Source organism: Callorhinus ursinus, unplaced genomic scaffold (assembly GCF_003265705.2).
Source record: "Callorhinus ursinus isolate GAN/ISIS: 27379988/994484 unplaced genomic scaffold, GSC_fseal_2.0 scaffold68, whole genome shotgun sequence".
NCBI classification, from domain to species: Eukaryota; Metazoa; Chordata; class Mammalia; order Carnivora; family Otariidae; genus Callorhinus; species Callorhinus ursinus.
Window position 1 is genome coordinate 3,156,237 of NW_027397130.1, and position 26,262 is coordinate 3,182,498.

A 26,262-nucleotide genomic window follows, 5' to 3' on the forward strand; every position below is an offset into this window, starting at 1 on the left:
GGTCTACTTGAGATTCATTAGGAAGCTCTTCTCTTATTAATAATCGTTTTTGGGGGGTAGCAACGCCGCTAATCGCGGGAACTTTTAGTAGGTTTAATTACCGTCGCAAAGTCACCTCGGCTTCTCATGCCATCTAAGAGTGCCTGGGCTGTTGTCTGTTCCCTGGGCAGTTGGCCTGTCACCTTGGTGTGACTCCACCCCCGTCTGAGACATGCTTGCTCCTGGTGACATCACGTGCCTGTGAGTACACCCCAGCCAGTGGGAGGGCCAGGCACACAACAGAAGCTTGTTCGAGTCTTCAGAAAGACGTGCTATTGAGGTCTGCGCCGTTGGTGTCGTCTGGTTGCTGAAGTACCTCAGTTATTTCTGTGGGTTCCTACCCGGTTTGCGCTCTGACAGCTCACGTTTGTGGCAAAATCTGCCGAGCATGCATGCACATCTCACAGTTAAGGAAACAGGCACAGAGAGGTTAGGAGTCATGCCGACTCGTAAAGCCACTGACGAGCAGAGCTTGGCTTCCACCCCAGAATCAAGGTTCAGGTGTGTCTGGGGCTGACGGGTATCGAGGACCCAGGAGATTCTGCCCTCTGACCGCCTCCCAGCCACATGCAAAGCAGAAGTGTCTCAACTGGAGCCTTCATGCGGCACAAGCTCTCATCTTGCCTGCAGATTTTCAGCCAACGGCATTTCGGAGATTCCTTTTGGGTTGGGGAGAGTGGAAGTGGCCTGCCTTGTTGACTCTTGTCCTGCGGGGTGAGTGGGCTTCCCTGGAGAGCGTGAGCAGGGAGCTTGGTATGCCAGCCGGCTGAGCACGGGAGATGGGCAGGGCAAGGAGCGATGGCCCGGAGGGAGATCCAGCCTGGGGCACAGGTCGAGGGCCGCTCTGTGGAGGGTGGCAGGATGTTCCATGTTCAGACCCAGCCGAGCATGAAGTCTGTGCAGAGCAGAGTGGCCTGGAACCCCCGGCTACCCCCTGGGGCATCTCTGCCCAAAAGTGGGGGGGCGCGGGGCATCTTCTGAACCCGAGCCAGTGCGTCATAATGGGGACAGACGTGCGTGTCTTGGGGCCTGGAGGGGCTGGGGTGGCCAGGTCAGTCACTGGTCCTCGAAGCAGGTGGGGAGTGGCTAACTCTTCTCGGGACAGCGTTTCTAGGGTTTTCCAGTTCCGTTTAGGAGGCCTACGTCTGTTTTCCATAGTTACAGTTTGTGACTGAGGTTTGAATGACACGCCCCGTTTCCCGGAATCACAAGTGAAGGATTGGCTTGGCCATCATCTTTCCCGCCTCCTGACCCCCAGTGAGTCTGAGAAGGGGGTTCACCTATACCGAGGCCCCAGGTGCTTACTGAGTACAGAGAAACCGCCTCCCGACGGCCCCACATGAGGACCCGTTTGCGGCCAGCAGGACCAGGCACGGTGGTCCGTGGGGCTCGGCCAACAGCGGTTGGCACGCTGGGAGGTCAGCAGAGGGCAGGGAAGGACACTGCAGCAGGGCAGACTCTGCCCGTGGCCTGGCCCTTCCCCCGGCACAGCCCGGAGCCTGTGCCCACCGCACCGGGCCGACCAGTGTTGAGCCACCAAGCTCAGGGATCACAAGTGGCTGCCATCCTTGGAGGAGGTGAGGCTGAGGTCCCAGCACAAGTCTTCTCTGCCTCCTGACTTTGGTCCTGGGGACAGCTGCCTGACGGTGGCTCGGAGCAGAATGTGGGGCCCCAGGGAGAGCAGGGGGCCAGCAGCGCCTCAGGCAGCTCTGGGATGGTGCCCATGACCCCTGGTGCCTAACTCGGGCCCAGAGCCAAAGGCGGTGGTCCTGTGGGCCAGGCCCAAAGCTCCTGGTGGCATGGGACCAAGGGACCCTTGGGGGTCTCTGTGGCCAAGGGTGGATTCTAACCCAGACCCCAAGATGCAGCAACTGCAGAAGGGGCTCCCCTCCTCCCCGAGGGCAGGGCTTGGCCAGCCACCCAGACCTCTGGGGTCCTGGTGATGCTGTCCGTGGCTGTCCCCACCTGCCCTTGGCCTCTTTCCTCCTAGAGTCTCTCTCTGTGCTTCCTGACTGGCCTCCAGCCTTTGTCTTCTGCCTTCATGTCTGTTCTCGAATCCAGAATTTTCCATGCTTCTAAGCCTTTCCCCGCTCTTCCCTCCCGGCTACTTTCTCTCCTTTCCCGAATTCGTTTTCCCCCCTGCTTCTCCCCTTCACCCCGTCTTCCTCCCAGGGGGTTCCAGCCCCCCTTTCTCCCCTGAACTCTGGCCCACCCGTGCAACCCCCTGCAGCCCCCTCCACGGCCTGCCAGCCCATGGGCAGATGGTTATGCGGTTCCATCAGGGGCTGCGCAGCCTGGAGCAGGACTACGTGTCCAGACTTGGGTGCCGCCCGCGCAGCGGCGGTGTCTGGGCTCCCGGAGAGAGGGAGCCCAGTTCTGGAAGGAGACCCGCTGGGGCTGGGGTGGGGGCTGGAGGCCCCTGGCTGGTCAGCTCGGTGGGCCACAGGCCCCGCTCACGGGAGCCCTGGGGAGGGGCCCCGCCCACCTGTGACAGCCCCAAGAGGCCGTGGAAGCAAGTCCCAGCCTCCCCCAGGCCAGGAGCTCCAAGGGGCTGCCTAGGTCTTTGTACCTCTCGGGTCCCTGAGCAGCTCAGAGGGTCAGCAGAGGAGGGGGAGGTCAGTGTCCCCTGAGCGTCCACAAATTACTCATGGAGCGGCTGTTTGTACCGGGCACTGTAGTAGGCCCCGGGTTGCCCGGGCCCTATGCCTCCTGGGGCCACAGGCTCAACTCAGTCACGACCAGTTAGTTCCAGGAGTGGTGAGCGCATCTCTTCCCACCGTGGCCGTGAGGGTGTGCACAGAGCCCACCGTGTGATCAGAGAGTGTCTTCCCTTCCAGGCCCAGGCTTCTGTGTCTCTAAGATGGGACTTTATGTCTTCTTTCCTTCCCCTCCAGAGGGCCTTGGGGGCTGCAGAGGCTCCTGTGTGCCCCCCCAGCCCATGCCTGTCCCGTCGACACCAACTCAGATGTGGCGTCCAAGTCTCGGGCACCCCGAGTAGGCAACTTCGGTGTGTCGGGCAGGGGAGTGTCAGTGGGGCTGCAAGTGCTGTGTGTGTGTGTGTTTGTATGTAGTTGTACACGTGTGTGTGCACGTGACTGTGTACTTGTGCGTGCACGCGTGTGTGTGTCTGTGTGTGGTTGTACATGTGTGTGCACGTAACTGTGTGTACTTGGGCATGCGTACGTGTGTGTGAGTGTGTGTGTGTGGTTGTGTGTGTGTGCACATGACTGTACTTGTGCGTGCGTGTGTGTGAGTGTGTATGTCGTTGTACGTGTGTGTGCACGTGACTGTGTACTTGTGTGTGTGTGTCTATAGTGGTACGTGTGTGTGTGCACGTGACTGTACTTGTGCATGCATACGTGTGTGAGTGTGTGTGGTTGTACATGTGTGTGCACGTAACTGTGTGTGCTTGGGCATGCGTACGTGTGTGTGRKTGTGTGTGTGTGGTTGTGTGTGTGTGCACATGACTGTGTACTTGTGCGTGCRTGTGTGTGTGTATGTMGTTGTACGTGTGTGTGCACGTGACTGTGTACTTGTGCGTGTGTGTCTATAGTAGTACGTGTGTGTGTGCACGTGACTGTGTACTTGTGCATGCGTACGTGTGTGTGTGTGCACACACCTGTGTTGAGAAGGCAGAAGGAAGCCACCGTGAAAACACGGCCCCAGCCCCAGGGAAACCTAGCACCCAGCATTTGGGGATGTTCCAGAGGGAGGGTCCCCTTGTGCCTGCTCCACTCGGGGCCTCCTGGCCCAGAAAGGGGTCCTGTTCACCCATTCCAGACGGTGATTCTGGGGTTGGGGGGTCACTGAGACATCACTGATACGCCGTCCTCCCTCTGGTTCAGCTGTTGCTGGTGATGTGTGCAGGGCTCAGTATGAGTACGGGGAGGGGAGGCCCCACGATGACGCACACACAGAAACCGCCCAGGAGCAGGGGAGCGCAGCAGGAGCTCACTACCATCTCCAGCGGCGTGGGGAGGCGCAGGGGTGAGGCTTGGGTTAAAAATCAGGAAGGGTCGTGTTCCGATCGCAGCTGTGCCCGACCTGCCATCCTCCTCCTGGGCCTCAGTTCCTCACAGTAAACCAGCGCAGGGACCCATCGGGGCTGCCCAGACCTGGGAAGTGGGGTTGGAAATGGAGAGCCTGTGTGCGGGGATTTGTTCCGTTATCAGCAGGGAAGGCACGTTTATGGGCGGCTGATCAGGAGGATCAGCTGAAGGCATCCCAGGCTCAGCCAGGATCTGGAGAGTCTGACCACCTTCGAAGGCCAGCAGGTGGGCACGTCAGGGAGAACAGGTCCTCTGCGCCTGGATAGGACCAGAGAGTGGGAAGGGGTGGTGGCTTTAAAGGAAAATCTCGAAAGACAATTCTAACTATAATCTCCCAACTTTAGCATGGGTTGTTATTGGAGGTGGTAAGTTCCCCGTCACCAGAGGAATTCAACAGAGGCTGACTGGCTCACTGTCTCAGAGGCTCCAGAGGGATGCTCTCCAGTACAGATGTGGTACCAGCCAATAGGAAAGTTTACCCTTTCTAGTAGCCACTCAAAAGAAGTGAAAAGAAGCAGAAGAGATGAACTTCGGTATTACATTTTACTTAACCCAGTATATCCCAGATATACCCCCGACATGTGATTGGTATAAGTTCTTAGCGAGGTGGTTTACATTTTTGTTTTTGTGCTAAGTCTTTGAAGTCTGGTACACGTACGGCACATACCTGTTTGGACCAGCCACACGTCTAAGGCTCTGTGCCCATGCGGGATCGTGGCTACCCTGCTCAGCAGAGCTAGAACATTTCCATCATTGCAGAAAGTTCCGTTGGATAACGCAGAACTCAGTAGGTCTCGTGACTCCCAGTCTGGTCTTTGGACCAGCAGCCCAGGGAGCCAGCTAGAAATGCAGACCCTCCTCCATCAGAATCGGCATGGATTGGCAGGTCTGGGGGAGTCGCACTGCTCTGGAACTCGGTGTCCTTCAGGGGGGTGTGGACGGGGTGGCCCTGTGATCCCTCCTGTGACCGCAGGTCTGAGAGCCCCATCACGTCCTCCAGATTGTGCCAGCACCAACCTGCACACGGTCTGCATCCCTGACAAAGCCTCCACCTGCCCATGGCAGAGTCAGAAAGCTGAAACTCTGAATGGAGGAATGTTTTCCGTAGGCATAAATCTGTTTTTGTGCATAAAATGCCCGTTTGAGTTAAGTTACAACGATACCTGTTCTTTTTCTTTTTTGGGGGGGGGGATGTCCTTATTTGGCAAAATAAAAGGTTGGCCATTGGAATTGATCTCCCCCATTCCCCATTTCTAAAACATACGTTTTACTAAGTAGTCCTCTTCAAAAGTCTGGAAACCAGCGATCTACAGCAGAGACCGCTGGGCCCGATCCATCCCACCGTCTGTTTTTATAAAAAAGTTTTGTTGGAACATGGCCACGCGCCTTTGTTCATGCACTGTCTGCGGAAGTTTCCACGAGCAGCGGTGTTCACCAGTGGTGGTGCAGACCATATGGCCCGCAAAGCTCAAAATATTTGCTGGAAAAGGTTGCAACTTTGCAGGAAAATTTTGCCAACCTCTGACCCGGAACAGCGACGTCCATGGAGGTATAATGGCGGCCACACGGGGTGGGGGCTGAGTTTTCTAGAAGCTCCCTTTACCAAAGTGCCAAGAGACAGATGAAATTCATTTTAATGATATCTTTTATTTCACCCAGCCCAGAATATGTTCATTGCAGCATCTCCTCGATCTAAACCTGACCAAGATATCCAGCATTCTTTTTTCATGCTAAATCTTTGAAATCCACTCCGTATTTTTCACTTGTGGCCCGTTGCACATCAGACCAGCCACCTTTCAGAGGCTCAGTAGCCACATGTGGCCAGGTCTGGAAGGTTCCAGCAGGGCATCTGCAGAGGTGGCTCAGAGCAGCTGGGCTCTGCCTTGGGGGTCCGTGGTGAACCTGAACCATCCCAAAGGGATATAGCAGTTTATATGGAGAGATACAGAGGCAGGTGGGCTCAGGGCAGCTTCCTGGACGGCCTGGCGCCTGGACAGTAAGGGAGAGGGTGACAGTAGGAGTGTTTTGGGGTCGTGGCCGAGAAGTTTGGACTTGTCTCCGTAGGCGGTAGGGAAGTACGGAAAGCCTTGAGCAGGGCAGTGACGTGATCAGGTCTGTGAGTAAGGAAGATTAGTCTGGGATGGGAAAGGAGACTGCAGGCCAGAGTGAGAGACGGTGGGGTCTGGCCCAGGGCAGGGCGGCAGGCAGAGGGATACGGTGGGCTGAATAAGGAAGATAGTGCACATCCCCCGTGCACATGGGCCATGCAGAAGAGAGTCCCTGTGGAATCGGTGGTTTCTGGCTTGAGGTTGGTGCTGATGCATGGTGGGTGGGCCATTCTGGTGGCCATGGCCCTGACCCTGGCCTTGTGCACTCGGCCTTCATACGCCCTGGGCCCTGGCTCCGTGGTGGAGAAAGGCCTTCCTCTGCGGGCCCAGGAGTCCTCCTGCTGGTGCCAGGCTGGGCCACACGTCCCAGCGGAGCACCCCCGGGTCCTGCTCCCTCTCCTGGTCTCCTTTCCGGCATGTTCAGCTGGACCAGAGAGAGTGCCCCCGACGGACGTGAACGTCTGCTATACCCTTTTGGAAGCTTAACAGCTCACCTTTTGTTCTCCCTCAACATCTGGTCTGAGCCCGGCTGCAGCCTGGGTGGCCCTCCTGAATCCTGGCCTCAGATGTGCTCGGAGCTTCTCTGCCAGGTAGCTGGGGCCGCCAACAGCCTCGTTCCAGAGAAGCGGCAGCCCCACGCCTGCGCCCCAGTGTCCCCCGCCACCGCCAGACGCCTGGCCAGGGAAGTGCACAGCAGGGGCTCAGGGCCAGGTGACAGCCTGTGAGACCCTCCAGGGTGGAAGGTGACCGGAGCCCACACAGCTGAGGGAGGGGCGAGAAGGTCACAGGTCGAGCTCACCTGCGCACCACCTGGGAAGGCCTCACAGACGAGGGGGTGGGGGCGATGCCAGGGGGTGGAAACAGGCTGACATACAAGGGCCCGTGGAGCCGGGCTGAGGGTGTGTCTGCCTACCTGGTCCTCACCAGGCAGCTCCAGCCTCCTGGCCTTTGTCCTTGCTGTGCCTTCCCCCAGGAGTGCCAGTTCCTAGACACCTGCCAGACCTGCTTTCTCATTTCCTCCAAAACTTTGCTCTCTCTCATGAGACCCTTCTTGACTGCTACTGAGCCGCCCCCCACGTCTCCACCTCACTCCCTCTCTCTTCGCCTTCCCCTGCTATATTTTTGTTCATAGCATTTATGAATATCTGACACGTTATGTGTTTTACTGGTTTATTTGCTTGCCCCTGCAAGGGGAAGGACTTCTTGTCTCTTGTTCCCTGCTGGTTCCCCGGCACCTAGAACAGTGCCTGGCACGAGGCAGGTGCTCAGTAAACCTGCTGATGGAGAACACGCCCCCCTCACTGGCCGCCTCGGGGGGCAAGTGGTCTGCCCTGTCCAACAAGCCAGGCACCGGCTCTGTGCCCGGCCATGTGCACAGCCAGCAGGGAAGTCCCAGAGATGTGAACGGGTCTTCCCTCACAGCCCTTGTGGGATTCTGAGGCTCGAAGAGCAGGAATGTTCTAGGCTTGAGCAAGCTCGGTTCATCTCCTCTGCCGTCCACTGTTTCTTCTGTCTATATGGTTCCTGTCTGTGGTCCTTTTCTAGTACACTCACAAAGTTTTGCGACTGTCACTAGTGTCCAGTTCCGGAACATTCTCGTCCCATAGGCATTAAGCAGCCGCTCCTCCACCCCTCCCCTCAGCCCCTGGCCAACCACCGTTCGCTCTCTGTCTCTGTGGATTTAGCTATTCTGGAAATTGCATGTTAACAGAATCTCAATACGGGGTCCTTCGTGTCTGGGCTCTGCAGTGTGGGGCGGCTGCCGCAGGAAGCGGCGGGCTCTGCCCTCGAGGGCTCACAGACCGGGGAGGCAGCAGGTTTCCAGGTGCCAGGCCGGTGTGACCTACGGAGCCAGCCTGAGCTGGCCTCTAGAGGGGCCTCGCAGGAGAGGTTCACCCTGCATAGGGTAGGTGGGTGTGTGAGCTTGGGATGAAGAGAAGGAGCCCCTGCACAGCCGGGGGACGGGGGGGCCCTAAACTTTCCCAGTTTGGTCTCCTTATTGCTACTCTAGCATCTCAGTCTGAGCCTTGGCCCTGCCTAGCGTGCGTGGGAAGAAATTGGTTTCTTCTGATGAAGCCCAGACGACGGATGCCCAAGGAGTGGGTGCCTGGGCCCGAGCAGACATGCGTGCGCCGCCCCTGAGCTAAAAGGCCCTGACGGCCACCGCTCCTCCAGCCCTCGTGCAGAGCCCAGCTCCTCCGGCCCACGCCCCTGGTGGACTCCTGAGCTCCAGCACTGTGCGGCAGGCCCTTTGTTGCAGTGGGGCAGGGGCCCAGGTGGCCGTTTTGGAGGGAGCCTGCCGAGAGCATGTACGTGTTTGATGCGGTGTTTTCGGGGGTGGCCCACGCGTACATATGACTACAGGTCTGAATCGGCCGCAGCATGGCTAAGGATTGGGGACTGAGGAGAGTACAGAGCGAGTGGCTCAAGACCCTGGCATGTCGGCCTGGATGTGTGCGCCGCGGCCCAGGTGGGCGCCAGGACAGGGCCAGGGAGGATGAGCCAGCTAGTGGCCCTCATTCCTACACAGGCTGACAGAGGAGGCCATGAATTGTCCCTTGCCCGGCCACCCTCTCTGTCCCAGTCCCCAGAGCCTCCTGCAGGGCCCTCAGTTGTCCCGAAGCCAGGCCTTCCCGAGCACGCCTGGCTTCCATCCTCCCAGCCAGTCCAGCGCAGGCTCGTGGTGGGCAAGTGAAGCAGGGTGCAGAGGGGCAAGCAGCCTGGGCCTGCCGGTCACTGGCTCCGTGACCCTGGCACTTCACCATTCTGGTCTGTTTCCTCCTGGGCACATGGGATATCTGTGCCTCCTTCCGTTGCATCCGGTGGGGGGACCGTGGCACGGCACAGCCAAAGTGGCCAGTCCCAGGCTGGGGATGGGGTCAGCCCTGATGGACGCTGGCCTCTTTAGAGCTGCAGATGTGTTAAATCCAGAAATAGGAATTGCTAAAATAAGGTCACAAAGTGTGTAGTTTATCTTAAATATTTCCATTTAGCAAATTAACAATTTAGACCCATGCTTGAGCAAATGCAGTGTAATTGTGCTATTCACAGTTGATGATGGGATTTATTTTAATTCAGAATTGAAAGTGTACATGGGAGGCCTGACCAAATGTTCCTCACCCTGTGCAGCTTCCCAGGGGGCCCAGTGGGTGCTAGGATACCCCAGGAGTTGGGGGGCAGAGTGGTGAGGGCCCCTTGGGGAGGATGTTGCAGTGAGCTTGTGAGTCCAGAACCCCCGGGGCACCTGAGTCTTTCATGCAGCTCTGCTGTTTTCCAGCTCCTATAAATACGGTGCTGACCACCACCCCTAGCTCTCTATCCCCCACCCAGCCCTCTGGCTTGCATCCAAGCTGGGACCCCCACCCTCTTCAGTCGGAGAGCTGATATCTGTGCATCTTCTCCCTCCCTCCTCTTTGGAAATTGCTAGAATTTTGCAGGCTCCATGCTGCCCCTGGGCAGGGGACTAGAAGAGACCCTAAGAGGCCCCTCTGGCACCTCTAGCTACCCTGTGGCTACAGGTGGGCCAGGACCCCGGGCGGGGCTAACTGCGAATTTAGAGCCAGAGATCCAGGAAGGAGATAGCACAAAGGCACGAGGGAGACCGAGGCGCCCACCAAGGGACTCTCCCTCTGGGGTTGCAGGCAGACCTGCCCCAGGCCATTTGCAGGCTTGGGGTGAGGAGTGAGGATGCCAGCACAGGGTGGGGTGGGAGGTCAGAAGACTCTGGCTTAGGGGCCTGGTGCCCTTGTCTGTGAAGTGGGGCTCAGGGGCTGTGCATCCCTGCCAGACCTGTGTGTGCAGTGCGGTGCTAGGACACGCACACCCCTCCAGAGCAGCACCGCCTTGGAGGGCGCCTGATGGAGGCTCCAGAGAGTGGTGGCAGGAGGATTTACCCAGCCTCGTGCCTGGCTCGGCGCTGCCCAGGGCAGAGGTTATCAGCCCATTTTACAGAAAAGAAAAACTGAGGCACAGAGAGACTAAGAACATGGGGGCAGCTCTGGCCCTGGGGCACCACCGGCAGAGCACCCAGGCTCCGCGCCCTGCTCCCCCAGGTTCGGGTCGAGGCCTGCCAGGGTGGGTGGGCCTCCCTCCACTCCACTGCCCCCGATCAGGCACACACTCCTGGGGCTGCGTGTCCGGTGTCCCTGTCCCTGAAGCTGTGTCCTCGCTTAGGATCCTCCTGAAGCCCCCCCACCCCCTCCACAGATCAGCTCCCCCTGGGGGGCTCAAGGACCCCCTTCATCTGTGGCTCAGAGCTAAGCCGACTTAATTCTTTTGATCTTGGTTCAGAAATCATGCCCTCTAGCCGTTCCGCTGCTGCTTGGCTGGGTCTGCAGCCCTGGGCTGTCGGCCCCTCATAGCAGGCTCCCCTGACACCTGCCCTAGCCTCTGTCCTGAGCACCGCCCCCTCCGTGGGCCTGCCGGGCCTGCCGGGCACCCTCCTCCCCGGGGCTGTGCTAGGGTGGGAGCCCTCGGGAGTGCAGGAAGGTGGGCCCATCCTTGGGGGCTGTGTGGGGCTGGGTCTCCTGTGTCTTTTCTGGGGTCAGGGCTTGGTTGGCCCTGGCCCTGTGAGGAGTGAGATTAGGGGAGGGGGACGGGGGCCAGATCTGTAACCGCTCCCACTTGGGTCCCCATCACAGCTCTGGGGGAGCTGGGGACAGAGCCCTGCAATGTTCATCCACCTCCCTGGGACTCCGTACACCCAGGGCCTGAGGGTCATTGTTCCTTCCCAGCCAGGGAGGCAGGTGCCAGGCCCCCAAACCAGGACTCAGCCCCTAACGACTGTCTGACCTCACCTGAGGTATGGGAGCCTGCAGAACTGGGGAGAGGGGTGCAAAGCGTTAAGTCAAACCAGAGGGCAGGAACAGTGTCCCTGTCCCGGCTGCTGCCCCAAGGAGCCGGCAGATAGGACACGAACGGGAACAGGGTCTAAGGCCCTCCCATCACACCCGGGCCAGGCCCTCTGTGGGAGAATCCGCGCCCACGGGCTCTGCCTCGGTGCACCCCCCACCATCGGCCCCCCCGCCCCGAGAGGGAGGGGACCTCACTGTGGCCTTCCCCTTCCAGGCTTCCCTGACTCAGTCTGAAATGAGAACCAAAGGAAATGAGGAGCCGGCAGTTCATTTGCGAGCTGCATTGTGTTGGGGGCTCTTAATTAGACCTAATTAGACTAATTAACTTTCAAATGAGAAACTTGGATTTTTTTCTCCTCTCTCCATCGCTTTCTCTTTGTTCCCCTTTTGGAAAATGAAACAAGGATAAATATTTGAATGGCTCGCTGCAGCCTGGGAGGGGGGAGCCGGCCGGGAGGGCTGGGGTGGAGGGGGTGGAGGGCGGGGGCTGCCGCCCCTGCCACCCTCTCCCGCGTGCTCAGGCTGTCTGCTCCAGAGCCTGTGTCAGCCGCGCTTCGCTCTTCCCCGGGAAGACCAGGGTGTAGCCGGGTCTCTCCTTAGCAGATGATGCTCGTGTTGCTCCTGGCGCCAGGAGTGGGAGATGAATAAGACGCTGGGTCCCGTGGGGGACGCTGGTGCAGCAGAGGAGGGACAGGGTAACTCAGGGCGGACCCGGCCCCCCGCCCCCAGCCCAGATGCTCCAGACCCCCACCCAGGTGAGGCTCGGAGAAGGGCCACCCAGGCCCACCCTTGTCCACAGCCTGGAGGGCCCGCTGTGTTTGCCGTGTCCCCTGCCCTGCAGGCCACCAGTGGTGGCACTTTCATTGGCAAAGGTGGCATTCCCAGAGGCACCCAACCTCGTCCGCCTTCCCCTGAGAGCGGCCCCACAGCCTCCTGCTTCTCTCTATACACAGGCAGCTGCGTCTGGGGGAGTTTGAGTATTAGATGGAATAACCCTGGAATGTGTTCAGCCTGGGGCTGCACCCGGGGAGACCTGATGATGTCCTGAGCTGTCCTGTCTCCCCACAGCTCCCTACATGTGGCTTCAGCATCCTGCCCCAGGGTGCCCAGGGGGGACCTGCCAGGCCCACGGGTAACCTGAGCATTGCAGCGAAGCCCACCCCTCCAGTGGGCCTGGGACCTGCCGTCTTCCTGACGTTTCCCTCCCCAGAACCAGACAGGGAAGAATTCTGACGCCGGCACCTCTAGGCTTCCTTATTGATTCCCCTCTGTCTCAGGCCCAGTCGCCGGGGTGGGTTGTGGCCCCAAGGTGGGTGCTGCCAGCAGAGGAAGGAGGAAGCTGCTTCTGCTGCTGACACTCTGGAACCTGCTCAGGGCAGGGGGCAGCTCCCACCCACCCTCCGAGCCCGCCGCCTCCCTGCGGCCCAGCCTGTTTGCAGGGCTCAGCATTAGGGACAGACTTGGGTGAAGGCTCCAAGCAGGCCTGGGCAGGGTGGGCTGCAGCAGACTTGTCTGGATGCCATCTGGCCAGGAGCTGCCCAGAGCACCTGGGCACAGAGAAGCTGAATGTGGGGAGACTGGTGCCACATCTGCTGGCCCCTGGTGGGGGCTCGGACAAAGGGGGGCACCCCATCTGCACGGCCTTTGCATCAGCCGGGCGGGAAGCAGGCCGGCACAGGCTGCCCCTCGGGGGCCTTCCTCCGGGGCTTCCCGCCCCGGCAGCTTAGAACCCACAGTATGTGGTTGCAGACGGAACTTGGGCCCCGCAGCGGGGCTGGGCGGGCCACCTTCATCTCTTTCAAGTCCTGCCCTCCGGCTCTCAAGCTCTGGGGACTTGTTATCCTGGCTGGGTCTTCCCAGCAGGATATTCTCCTGGATGACAGCTCCCTGAAAACAGAGGGTCTGGCTCAGAGTCAGAAAGAGGGTGTGCGGGATGCCTCCAGGCCTCCCCTCGCCCCTCCCAGAGGCATGCCCCAGCCCACAGGGCGGACTTGAACCCTTGTTTCTGATCCACGGCCTCCCCAGCGTTGGTGCCGACGGACACTGAGGGTCCCAGAGCGCTGAGCCAGGCGGCCCCTTTCCCCTAGAGAGATCTCAGGCCTGCTGCGTCGGGCAGGAGTTCTGTGCCAGGCTGTGCAAGTCCGAGTTTTGCAAAGCCAGCTCCCGGACGCCCCGTCCCTGCAGTGCACTGGCTCTGAGCCGGGGGCTGGCCAGGCCACCGGCAGGGGCGCTGCCGGGCGGGGTAGAAGCTGCGCCGAAGGGAAGGTTGCTTTTCTCTCCCCGAGCTGGAGCCTCTCCGCTTTGGGGTGGGAGGTGGCATGGGGACGCCGAAATTTCAGTCCCCAGCTGTCACTCTCTCTCCCCCGGACAGCCCCCGCCCTGCTGCTCTTGTTCCAAATGTCCTTGCAAGCTCTCTCGCACCAACCTGGGTCCCCTTGGCAACTTCCTCCCGCTCTAGGTGGCCCCGGGGGGTGCTGGAAACACTGGAGTCTGAGAACCGCCAGATGCAGAAAGCGTGCTGTGGGGTTTTTCCATTGCTGCCACCTGCATTCTCCCTGTTCTCTGCTCCCTGCCTTCCCCCAGCGCTGCTCACAGGCCTTCTCCCTGACCAGAGGCTCTCCGCCTGTCTGTCTGTCTGTCTGTCCCCATCACCCGCTGCAGACCCCGGGCCTCTGCCCGCAACACCCCAGGGCTTTGTTAGCACAACTGAGTTCAAATGTCTGATTAGTCCTTAGGAGATCGAGGGGTCAATTTTCCACAGCTTCTTCCTCTCCATTTAACTAATTTAACTGCACGATTGTTACAAATTTCATTTTATTATAGCCCTGCTTCTCAGTCCAATTGAATTACTAAAATCTCATTTTCTCAGAAGTGCTGAATATGTAATCAGAGGAAAAATTATGCTCCCGTCTGCCTATTAGGACGGTTCATGCATGTGTGAGCCATGTGACATGTGATGGCCACACGGACAGACGGCCCACGTGCGGTGGGGCTGGCCTCCCGGGGTGGGCGCCCCCGAGGGGCGGAGCCTGCCCCCCCCCCCGGCGTGTGTGTGGCTGGGACCATGTGTGTGCAGGCAGCCCCGTGCTCGCAAGAGGGGAAACCACATCAACTCCCCGATTACAGATTAAGCAGTATCTGTGGGCCATTGTAATTAAAGGGAAATTCAATTCCCTTCTAATGCCCCATTATGCTGGGCTCCGTGAGGTGAGGCTGGGATCGCGCCGCTGGTCTGATGGGACCCGAGGTTCCAGGGAGCGTGAGTGGCCGCCAAGGCCTGTCCTCCTTCTCGCTCCAGCTTCTCAGCAGGGGCAGCAGGGGAGGAGGGCTGGGAGCTATTTTCTGATCTGCCTGGTCCCCGAACGTCTTCCCACCTCGGCCCCCAAAGGGCCCGTTGTGGCAGCGGTGGCCTGGGCGGCCTCGGGAGTTGTGGGTTTTGATGCTGTGGCTGCTGCCCACCCTGCAGGAGTGTGCAGGGGGGTGGGGGGGAGCACACGGGAAGAGCAAGGGGGTGGATTCTGACAGAAGCCGAAGCCGTGGGAGCAAAGCCCAGCTTTGGGGAGAAAGCCCTTGGACCCCCACATGCCCTAGAGGCGTGTTGTGGTGCAGAAGGACTCAGGTCCCGCAGGGGTGAGGTCACGCCGGGCGCTGGAGCAGGCTGGTCTGCAAAGATGAGACGGAATTGGGGTCTGTGCCAGAGCCACACCGTGTTCCCCGGCCTCTTTCCAGGTCTGTGGGGTTTGTTGGCAGCAAAGGAGCTTCTTGGGGCTCCTCAGTGTCCCTCCCCCAACCTGACCCCACACCCAGGGCCCAGGAGTACCAACATCTGTCTCTGTCTTGTCTCTGTGACTTGACTTCTACTTGCACCCCCCCTCATCTTGACCCTTCCTCTGCTCGCTCCTACACATCCTTCAAGGCCCCAGCAGAGCCCCCTCCTCCAGGGAGCCCCCCCGAATGCCCCAGGCCCGGTGACCCTCTGATAGCTGGTGTATCCTCTGTCCTGCTTCAGCCTCAGATTGTCTTCAGAAGGGCCTAACTAGGCTCTAAATTGCTGGACGGCGAGGCCAGGTGGATGTTCAGGGCCTGGCCCAAGAGATGTTCTTTAGAAAAAGATGCATGGGAGGGAGTGAGCCCCAACTCCTGCTCTCCTGACTGGTCTGTGGGTCTCCCATTGTCCTCTGAGAGTTCTCTGGCTTAGAGGACTGGCAGGTGGGACATGGGGCCTGGCTCTAGGGTGAGGGTACAAGCCTGAAGGAGAGCAGTCTCTGGCTGTTGCCCTTCAACCCAGGGATTGCCCAGACGTCACAGCTGGGGCCTTGGCCTTCCAGGACAGCAGGGACCCCACCCAGAACACCCTGAGGGCCTGTCCTGCTCAGATCCCTGCAGCCTGAGGCCTGGGCACCTACTCTGCACTCATGTGTTCAGGCCTCTGCACGGATTCGGGTGTCCATGCAGCCCCGGGTCTTCCCCTCCGGTATGTTGGGGAAGCTGGGGTCCATGGGACCACCCGCCCCGCCTGGTGGCTGGGAGAGCATCCTGTGTGGCTCTTTCCTCCCAGCCTGGAGCTGTGCCGCATTCCCTAATCCTCAGCTTTATCTGCTCGCCTCGGATCAGGGCAGAATTCCCCAGGGCCAGAGCTAGACACTCACTTATCACTCAGAGCACCTGGAAAGTCAGCCTGTGGGCCACCCACCTGCCCTCCCCAGGCCGAGGGAGCCCCAGGACCGGGCGGGTTCTCCAGCTCCTCAGCAGCTCTGGGAGGTCCTAGAGGCCATGCCGCAGTGGGGACCCTCACGTGGTCATGGAACGGTTGCGGTCAGTTCTCCTTAGGGGGGGTGGCAGTAGTGACCCCTCATGCACCCTCTTCACCAGCATGGGGGGAGGTGTGGACATGCACACGTGCGTGCTGCGGTGTGCCTGGGTGGGTGTGGGGGCCTGTCACCCATCACTGCCCGGTGTAAGGGAGCTGCCCCCGGTCCATGCACCAAGGCTCCAGGTGCTGGAGGGCAGGATGTGTCTCGTCCTGTCAGCTGGCTGGTCCCCTGTTTTCTGGTTCCACAGAGGACTCCAGGCAAGAAGCCCGCCACGGGGCAGTGTCGGGGGCCACGTGGAGGTATTATGTCCACCCAGGGGCACAGCGAGCAGAGCCCTTTGCCTTGCTGTCAGTGACAGGGTGGTCAGGGCTGGTGGCCCTCAGTCCGCCCCCAAGGCCCACTTGTCTTGGCCACAGCTGGCTGAAGCTCTGTCCCAGGGCACTGCCGTGAATGGAAGGGGCAGGGCCCTCTGTGCCAAGGTGACTCCGGGGCAGCGGGTCACCCGCCTCACTGTCCTTTGCTGGCCCTCCCGCTCTCCTCCCACTGCCTGCTCTCCCTGTCCTCTCCGCCCCTCCCCGAAGCCAGCTAGCACCCGGCACTGTCCCCAGCCCGACCTCCCTCTTGTCGCGCCCAGCCCACATCCCATGCACACGTTCCCAGAGTCTTGGGCTCCCTGCTGACCCCATTGTGAGCATGTGCTGAGGGTCACAGGATGTCCAGGATGGCAGAGAGTGTGGACACTGGAGGACATGTCCATGGCCATGTTAGAAGACGTGTTGCTCTTGGCCTGGCAGGGCCCAAGGGCCTGGGGCTGGCAGGGCGGGTCCCAGGGACCATGTCCTGCCCCTTCCCTCCTGGGACCCTCTCTGATTGGGACACACAGCTCCCACCACCACACCGGGGTCCGGCACACACTGACTGCCCAGCTTCTCTGACCTAGACCTGGCCAATTTCCCGGGTTCAGCTGAAACAAGGTTGATACTGTCCTGAAGGAATTTTGCTTCAAGACTAAAGGGAAAGCCAGGGAAAGGGCCCTGGGAGCTTCGGCTAGCCGGTTTCCAGGGCCCAGCTTTTCTCTGGGAGGCAGATCGTCCAGGGATGTTGGGGGCTGGCCTGGGAGGGGTGTCAGGTGGGGGGAGCTGAGGTTGGGGGGGGTCATCGCCATCACACCTGCAGAGCCGGTGAGGAGGGAATGCTCTGGCACGCCCAGGTCAGCTGGCCCGGTCCCTGCCGCGCTGGGCTTCGATCCACGTGCAGCTCCGGCCGCCCAGCATAGCTGTCCCAAGTTCTACACCCGGGACTCCCACTGCCCACCTGCCACACAGACACCCCCTCTTGCTCCTGCGTGGCCTCACAGAGGGGTCCCTTGTCATTCCCTGGCACCCAGCCGTGGGAACGTTTAGTACCCAGCTGGTGCTCAAGCAGTGTCTCCGGGACTTACCCCTGCACTCCCCTTGCTGTCCCTTCCTTTGCCCCCGGGGGTCCCTTCTGCCCATGGATTCAAAACGCGTTTAGTTCAGCATGTCGTTAGCCGCAGCAGCTGGGGGCCAGGCTGATCCCCCGGCGCTGACAAGGAGAGACCCCCACCTGTCCCGCAGGCCTGTCCAGAGGGACGCACAGGGCTGGGTGCCGTGTGGGTCCTTCTCCATGGGGCTGCCCTCTGCTCCCTGGGCGTTGTCTTGCCTTTGACAGTGGGTGCTGAGCTCGAGCAGCGGGATAGCTGTCAGCCAGACACCGGACCAAGGGGGGAACTGGGGCCTGATGCGCATCTCTCTTCACAGTCTGCCCTCTGGGCAAGGTTGGCTCCTTCCCCATCAACGTTTGGGAAGAGGCTCTACCAGCCCCTCGCCGGGATCCCAGCCTGTGCACGCTCTCAGCAGCCCCGGCCGCTGCCCCCTCCGCATACCTGCCCACGTTTCCCCTCTTCCCGGGTGTCCCCCTGGGGACAGGCAGTCTCACCAGGCCTACAGCCACTGTCCATGGGTGGAGAAGCCTTCCACCATCACAGTGGCCTGTTACCGACAGACACGTGGGGGCCCGTCCCCGGGAGCCGGCATAGGACCCAGGGGCCCTAGGTCAAGAATGCTCCAGGAGAAGGCTCCTGCATGGCGGGGCCAGGCCCCTGGCCACCAAAACTAAGTAACCCGGTGGTGCAGTGCAGTGCCTGTGGCCCGGCCTGTACTGGAAGCGCACCATCCCCCGCAAACGTAGCCCCCAGGAGCTTTTATTCATTTACATTTTAATCGCTCCAGGGAGAAAACAGTGGGCCCCAAGCCTCGGCCCACTGCTCGAGAGCAGGTGCCCTGCTCCCCTTCTCCTTTTGGCGGTAGAGTGTGGGGCTGTTTGGGCCAGCCAGCGTGAGAGCGCCAGGCAAGGTGCTGGGGTCTTCTGGCCCAGAAAGGGGGTGCAGGGCAGTGATCATAACGGCAAACGTGGACACAGAGCATCGTGTAACTCACTCCCCCTACCATAGCCCTGCTGTGACGGGCACGTTGTTACCCGTCCTACCTACTGGAGAGACTTAGTGCCGAGGGCAGGGCACGCTGCAGGGGCTGGTCTGGTGGTGGCCGCAGACCACTGCGTAAACAGCCCACGTTTATTGTCTCGCAGCCCTGGAGGCTGTAAGGCCGAGATCCACGCACGGGAAGTGCTGGTTCTTCCAAGGCCTCTCTCCTGGGCTCGGAGACGGCTGTCTTCTCCTGGGTCCTCACCTGCTCACCCTCTGTGCCTGTCTGCTCTTCTTATAAGGACACCAGCCATGTGGAATCAGGCCCCTCAAACCTTTTCATTTCACCTAACTACGTCTTTAAAGACCCTCTCTCCAAATACAGCCCCTGGCTGAGGCGGTAGGGGCTGGGACTTGGATGCAAGCATTAATGCGGGGGGAGGGAGACATGATTCAGCCCAACCCCTTCTGAGCTCAGTCACCCCCTTGTGCCACCACTCCATCGTGGGATTATCGTCAGCATCAATAATCGTGATAGCCAGCTGGGGCTGGGTGGCCGGGGAGTGGGGTCCCCTTGTTCATCAAGGCCACAGTGGACCAAGCTGGATGGAACACGGCTGCCCTCGGCCTCCAGGGGTGGTGGGGGTGGACAGTCTGGGCTGGTGACGACCACCTGGGAGGGACTGCCTGGCCCCCACCTCTGCCCCCCCCCCACCCAGAGAGACAGCTTTCCCAGGGCCGGGAGCGGGTGCGCTGGGAGCCCCGTGCGTTGAGCTCTTTGGGACTCGGGGAGACCTGGCCCTGGCATGGCTGGGTCCTCAGACGTCATCCCCCCAGCCCCTCGGGAACATCATTAAATGGCACCAGCTGTTCCATTGGCTCTGTCGGCCCATGTGGAGCCAGCCATCTGCATTTTTAGTGGGTCCTGAGGCAGGAGCTCCTCTGGCTTCACGGGAGAAATGCTGTGGTCCGTGTTTGTGGAACCAGTGAGTGGACAGCAAGAGGCATTTGGTGGCCTCTCAGAGCCAGGAAAGGAGAAGGGGAAGGCTTGGTGGCCGAGGGGAGGGACGGCTGTCGGTCAAGGGCCAGCAGAGAGGCTCTTGGCCAGGAATAGGCGACTTTCAAGCCCCAAGGGCCAGCAGCAGACTGGCCGGTGCCCGGTGCCCGGGCCAGAACCAGAGAGAGCGTGAGGTCAGACGGACTGGGGGTGCGGGGTTGGGGCCTGAGGGCCTGAGAGCACATCGAGGGGAGATAAGGGGAGCTGTCCACGAGCAGAGCGGGGTGACCCTCCAGCCCCGCCCCCGCCTCCCTTGCTGGGGAGGCTGCAGACCAGACTGTGTGCTCTGTGGTTTGCCAGGGATGAAATTCATTCTCACCCAGTGACCAGAGGGGAGGAAGACGCTGCCAGCCAAGGGCACAGAGTCCCTGCTCCTGCCGTGCGCCCTGTGCTCTCAGACTCCTGCTGAGGGGCCAGTCCCCGTCCACAGAAGCCAGAGGACTCCTGCAGGCCCAGAGCTCCCCCGTCCTCCTGTCTAGCTCGGGGGCCACAAAACCCAGGCCCTGCCTAGGTTAGGCTTTGCAAGCCACACGGCCCCTGCAGCAGCTCCACGGCTCTGCCACGAACCATGCAGCTGCCACGGACAGTGTGCAAGTGAGTGGGTGGGGCCGGGTTCCAGTAAAGGTTTATTTGCACAACCAAGCAGTGGGCCAGACTTGCCCCACAGGCCATAGTTCGTGTACCCCGGTCCAGCTGACTGTGGTACCCTAGGCCTTCCCAGCTATAGCAGCAGGGAGGTGTCTGGAGACAGGGCCATGGAGACACAGTCACCAAGCCAGTCAGCTCCGAGGAGGGCCTCCCTCCCCTGCGGAGGCAGGACGTGGGGCTGCCAGATCTCTGGGGTCCCTAGCCTTTGGAGCGGGGAGCGTCCCAGGCAGGAGCTCTTCCTCGGTGTGGGGCCCAGGGAGACCAGAGTCGGTGGTCTGCGTGGAACCCGGGGCAGTCACGGTGGGTCCCCAAACCTGCGCCCTGGCTCAGGAGACAGACATCTGGGCATCAGAGGCCAGAGACGCATTCTCCTTTAACCGGGTGATCTCTGCAGCCTAGAGCTCATCTCAGATCTCAGAGCCAGAAGGCCAGCCAGGCATCCCCTCCTTCCTGGGCCATCACCCACAGCCTCAAGCGGGCCTGTCCTCAGAGCAGCGGCCAGATCAGCCCCGTGGCCAGAGGAGAGCAGGGCCTGGCTCTGGCCTCCCACCCCGCTGGGGGGCAAAGCCAGAGGGGCTGGGAGGGGCTTCACGGGGGCCTCTTTGGCAGACGCAGCTCAGAATCCCCCAGAGGTGCTGGCTGCTGCGTGCCCGGGGGCAGCCAGTGCTGAATCGGCACCAGGGCCTTGGCCTGAAACCCGAACTCTGAGCGAGGAGGGGCAGGGGTGGGGAGCCACCAAGACAGGAGGGTGCCTGGGGAGCCTCCGCCCAAGGGGCGGAGGGTGGACCGTCTCCTTTCAGGTTCCAGAGTCCTCAGGGGCTCCCCTGGCGCCCCGACCATCCCTCACCATCCCCCATCTGGGAGACAGTTTCTTCGTCCCCGTGCTCTGGAGTGCCAGGGGTCTGGGGGTGTCCTGCCCCCCCACCCCCTGTGCTCCGTCCTTGCCCCGATCTCCCTGCCCCCCACGCTCTGGTCCTCGTGGTCTCGCTGCCTCTGTTGTACAACATTATCATTTCATAATACTCTGAAATATACATGAAGTTGGCTGAATGCAGACAAAATTGCACCATTTACTGCATGAATATTTCATGCTGGCTTCGCTCCGAGGTGTCCGTCTGATGGAGCTGGGAGCCTGCTGCCTGGACCTCCCTGCCCATTCGCCTCCTGCCCAAGAGCGGGCAGTGCCGGCCCCTCTGCCAAGTTGGGGTTGCCGGAGACGGAGAGAGGAGACAGTGCTGAGGGGTCCCATGGTTGCTGGGGGGACTGTTGGGGTTTGGGGGCATGCGGCGGGTCCTGAGCTACTTTGTAGCAGCCACACCCCCACGTTGTGGGTTGGGTATTCAGAATAAAATCCTAGCAAGTCAGAGAGCCCTGGGGCGAGGGCAGGAGCCACAGGGCACCCATGTGCTGCTCTTCCGTGATGCCCCAGCCCCGGATGCTGTCCCCACGGTGCCCTGGCTCCATTCACATCACGGCACGGCCACGGCAGCCTCCCCTTCTGCTAACTCCCGAGTCCAGGCTGCTGCGCCAGAGGCCACGGAAGGCTGAGGAACTCTGTGGTCCTGGGAGGCAGGAGATGGGCCCTGTGCGTGAGTATGTGTGTGCACCTGTGCAAGGTGATGGGTTTACAGGCCATTCAGGTGCCCGCTCCCAGGGGGGTGCTGGGGAGGCCCTGCCTCTTGCCAGCTGAGCAGTGTGAAGCCCCTACTGCTCTCTGCCCGCGGTCTCCCCTCATCAGAGCAAGGACAGGTTGATGGGACAGGTGCCAACAACTTCGGCCTGGCCTCACCCCCATCTCCTGGCCACGTGGCAACTCTGAGGAGGCAGCAGGCCCCTGCTCTTGACACCGTGGTGCCCTTTCCCATCACCTCTGCCCTGGACCGCCCCCTCACTCAGGTTCCAGTCCTTTCATACAGGCACCGGGTTTCCTCTGCCCACGGTCCCCTCCACCCATCTGATCACTGACTCATTTTTGAGCACCTGCTGTGTGCCCAGCAACGTGACAACACTGGGGATGCGGCAGAGAACAAGATTCGCATGGTCCCTGCCCTCATGGGCTTGCGGTCCCCTGGCGCACAGGGACACCAGGCAGAGAAACTAAGAAACTGTTTGCAGAGTGGCCTCCGCGCTATGAAAACCGGGTCCTAAGGTGGAGGTCTACAGTGGCACCACCGACTTTAGGCAGGGTGGACGTGGAGGACATCTCAGGGGTGGTGTTTAAGCTGAAGGACTGGCAGAAGCTGGGCATGGAGAGACTGAGGGGAACAGCATTATAGGCACAGGGAATGCCATGTACGGAGGCCCTGAGGCAGAGGGAGTCTGGTGTGTCCAAACAATGGCTGCAGCCAGGTGTGCAGGGCAGGGTTGGAGAGGGAGGCAGGGGTGTGACCAGCAGGGCCTTGTGGGCCTGTTTGTGAATTGTTCTCAGAGAGGGAAAGGAGAAGTGAAATCATTAAGAGGTTTTAGGTAATGGAGAGACACTGTCCAACATATGCTTCGTTTTAACTCCGTCTCCCTGGCGGCCGTGGGAGCCGGAGGCAGCGGGGGACTCCCCCCAGCGCTGGGATAGTCGGGCTCTCGGCAGCTGTTGTTGGAGGGTGAAGCTGCTCGTTCCAGGGCGGGCAGCCCAAGATTAGGCCCAGCCTGCAGGTCCTCGCCAAGGGGCAGGGGTGCGGGGTGAGAGGGCAGGGCTGCAACAGCAGGTGCAGAGTGGCAGCCTCCGCAGCCCCAAGTGTGCAGAAGCATTCAGGCCCACGGCCCACGGCGGGAGACCAGGTGCTGGGGGTGAGGCTCTGGGACTGCAGTCACTCTGTCCTGCTTTCTTCTCCATGTTTGTGCAACAAGATCGTGAGGGAGCACGTGGGAAATGTGCTGTGTGTCATTGGGCAAGTCCCTCTGCCTCTCTGGGCTCCATTAAATGTGAAGCATGGGCCCACGGTGATGCGCGCTTTCACCACTTCTGTCATCTTGAAGCCCCCAGCCCCGTTCAGCAAGCATTCCTGGCACGCAGCCCCGGCTGAGCTCGCACCCACCACCACCCCCAGCAGCGCCAGAGTGGGCTTCTCACGGAGAAACAATTTCCCAGCCAGGGGAATTTGGAAATTCTTTCAATCAGGCATGAGGGTCCTTCAGCACCTTCTAGAACTCCCCATGTCCTTAGCCTCCCTGACCATGCCGTCGGCCCATCTGGGCTGGAGTTAAGTGCCGGGAAACAGGGTGACGGCTGGTGGATCCTGCTTCTGGTCCTTGTCTAGCCTGCTGTGCCCGACGCAGCACCCCCAGGCTGCTCCAGGACCTAGGGGGTCCACGTTCTGCACATGGGAGGGGCTGCAGGGCAGAGGGCGGTGCACAGCTGGGACCAGGGTGAGGCGGGGGCAGGACTGGGGGCAGGGAGGAGAAGAGACCCTCTCAGAGGGCAGATGCCTCTCCCTACACCGTTGGGAGTGAGTAGGGGTGTAGTGTGCCACACAGCAGCCCCCCAGCCAACCCTGGGCACCCACGTCTCCACCCCCCAACCTCTCCAGAGAAGGGCCAGGAATGTCCCTAAGCGTGCTCTGGGCTGCAGAGGGACGGGCAGTGAATACGCCGAACAAGGAATGGGCAAAGGCGCCCAGGTCCGGGAAACCAGGATCCGTTCTCCTGCACAGAATTGGCGGGGATGAGCCCCCAGGGTCGCCTGGCACCCTGCTCTGCCTACGGGCTCTGCCCCTCTCCCTTCATCTCTCACACGCTGCTCTCACACTTCTGCAGCCCTCCCTGCCTCCCCTCTGCCTGGCGCTCTCGCTGGGCCTTCTCCTGCCTTCCTCGCTCCATGTCCTTCTGGGGCATCCCCCTGCCTCGACCTCCCCAGGCCTTGTCTGGGAGTAGCCCCCTCTCACAGCATTCTCCACCCCCATGGCTTGTGTGCAGCCTGCAGATGTGAAACTCAGAAGGAGCGCCCTCGTCCCCAGGTGGGGGTGGTCCCGGGCCTGGCTGGAAGGTGCCCTCCCTGCCCGGGCCTCTCCAGGGGGCCGGCCCCCTGGCCCTGCAGCTGTTGCCCCGGCTCCTTCGCACGGGCCAGCAGCTGGGGCCGCGCTTTGCTTTATCTGGAGGCAGTGTCTGTGTTTGCTGAACCATATCCACCGCCTCCTGGCTCCAGTGTGGTTGAGCTGGGGGTGCCTGGGAGGGGTCTCTGCAGCCCACTGGGGCCTCGACACGGCTGGGAGCCTGCAGGGACAGGGCCCTCTGGGTCTGGGCTCCCATGGTCCCTTCCACCCCTAACCTTGTGGGCAGCCCCAGATTCCCAGCCCAGACCAGCTGTAGCCCACCAGCTGTTTGGGGGACACTGCCTGGATTTGGGGGCTGGTGGGTAGGAACAGAGTCCTCTGGCTTCCCTGCCCCTCCTGCCGCCCTGGTTCTGTGTGTTGGCCCCTCTGGAGCTGGGAGCAGCCGGTGGGTGGGCTCTGTGAAAGCTCCTCTCTTCCTGCTTCCCCTCCCCCTCCCAGGGCCTGTGCTCTCTGCCAGGAAGACCCTTCCTCAGCTCCCAGGACTCCCAGTCCCACCCCTGCCCTCCAGCCTTTCTTGACGGCCTGCCCCACAGGAGTGCATGTCTTGTCCATCTCTGTGTCCGCCGAGCCCGCCCGGGGCAGGTGTCATCCCTGCTGCTCGTGGCTGTGCGTGTTGGGGGGTCACACTGGTAACGTGCGTCGTGACTGATGCCCAGGCCCCATCAAGACTTTATTGTTCTGAGTGTCCGGGTGCCCAGCCGAGCAGAGGGACAAGCGTGGCCTTGAGGTGGCCCTGCGTGGGAGAGCAGGGGAGCAGCGGGGTGGCCGGGGTTCCCAGCTGGTGTTCTGTGTGGCAGGCAGAGACCAGGCACTTTGCAAAGACAGGTCTCCCCAGGCAGGGGCTGGCATGAGGAGTGAGCCCGCCTTCATTCTCCCCACTGTGCAGATGGGGACACTGAGGCTCAGGGAGGGCAGATACAGGCCCGAGGTCACACAGCTGTGTCCAGACAGGAGCGTCCGCCCGGCTGGCTGGGATTCCATTCATCCCTGATGCCCCCAGTGCCCCTTTCCACCTTCACCTGTGCTCTGGCAGGTGGGGGCTATCTGAGGATGCCGCCAGGTGGGGTACTGATGGGGACGTGAGCACAGAGGAGGTCAGCCTCCGCTACCTCAGGCCCGGCCCTGCCCCACAAGGTGGTCGTCTGTCTGAAATTCAGTGGTGGCCCTGGGCCTCAGAGAAGGGGGAAGCCATCACGGCCATGGGGTAGTTGTGAGGCTTGTCAGGAGGACCCCCTGCCTCCCATTCTGAACAGCAGGGACATGGTACAGGAGTGTCAGAGTCATCCCCGGGGGCTGCCATTTGGGCTGGGGAAACTTGGGAGTATGGGAATGAAAATAGAACAAATTGGGGTGGGCGCCATGTGGCCCCACCGCTCCTGCCTGCCCCCCTCCCCCGCCTCCTCTCTCTGGAGCCCTCCTCCTGGGCTTCTCCCTCCCTGCACATCCCCCCACCTCTGCCCCTACCTGCCTGTGTCCTTGATGGCGGGATGCACAGGCCCTGCAGCAGCCCCACTCTGTCCCTTGATCAGAGCGAGTGTCCTACCCTCGCACGGCCGCCCTGGACACTTCAGCAGGAACCTGCGCAGACCCCAATCTCGGTCTCCCCGAGGTGTGGCCGTTGCCCCAGCTGTGGCCGGCTGGCCCGCCGCCACCCACTGCTTCCCACCATGCCTCAGACTTTCTTATGCTGACCTGAAGGGCTGGTCCTGGCCATCCCCCTCCCAGGGGACATCAGGTTCCTGGGCGCCCCTCTTTGTCTGCTCCCAAGTCAATGCTCCCTGTACCCCTCCTTACCCCTGGCACTTAACAGGAGTCCCTCATACGGGCAGGAACAGTCTGCTTGTAATACCTGCCCTTCCAGAGAGGAAGGAGCCGGCTGCCCGTCTCTGTCAGCTTGGCCGTGGCCTGCAGAGATGCCCGGGGCCGGATGGCGGCCACGCCACCCCGTTCACCCTGCACGACTGGTCTCTCTCGGGGAGCCGCAGGTCCCTTTGTCAGCAGCCCCACCCCGCTGGCTGTCCAGCGGGGTGGACGAAGGCTCCAGCAAGCACACGGGCCACCCACCGCAGAGTGCACGGGGCGCTGTGCCGGCTGGCGGGGGAGGAGGCCTGTGTGTGGTCCTGCAGGAGGACTTTTCCACGGATGCCCCCAAGTCACACTTCCCAGGGCCTCACATGCCTCGCTGCCTCCTTGCTGCCAGCC

The 26,262-nt window shown here is 61.2% G+C and overlaps 1 protein-coding gene across 11 annotated transcripts in view; it reads left to right on the forward strand.

The window, feature by feature from the left end:
- RBFOX3 (RNA binding fox-1 homolog 3) overlaps positions 1–26,262 on the forward strand; it is a 406,019-nt gene that overhangs the window by 332,716 nt on the left and 47,041 nt on the right. The window lies entirely within an intron of this gene.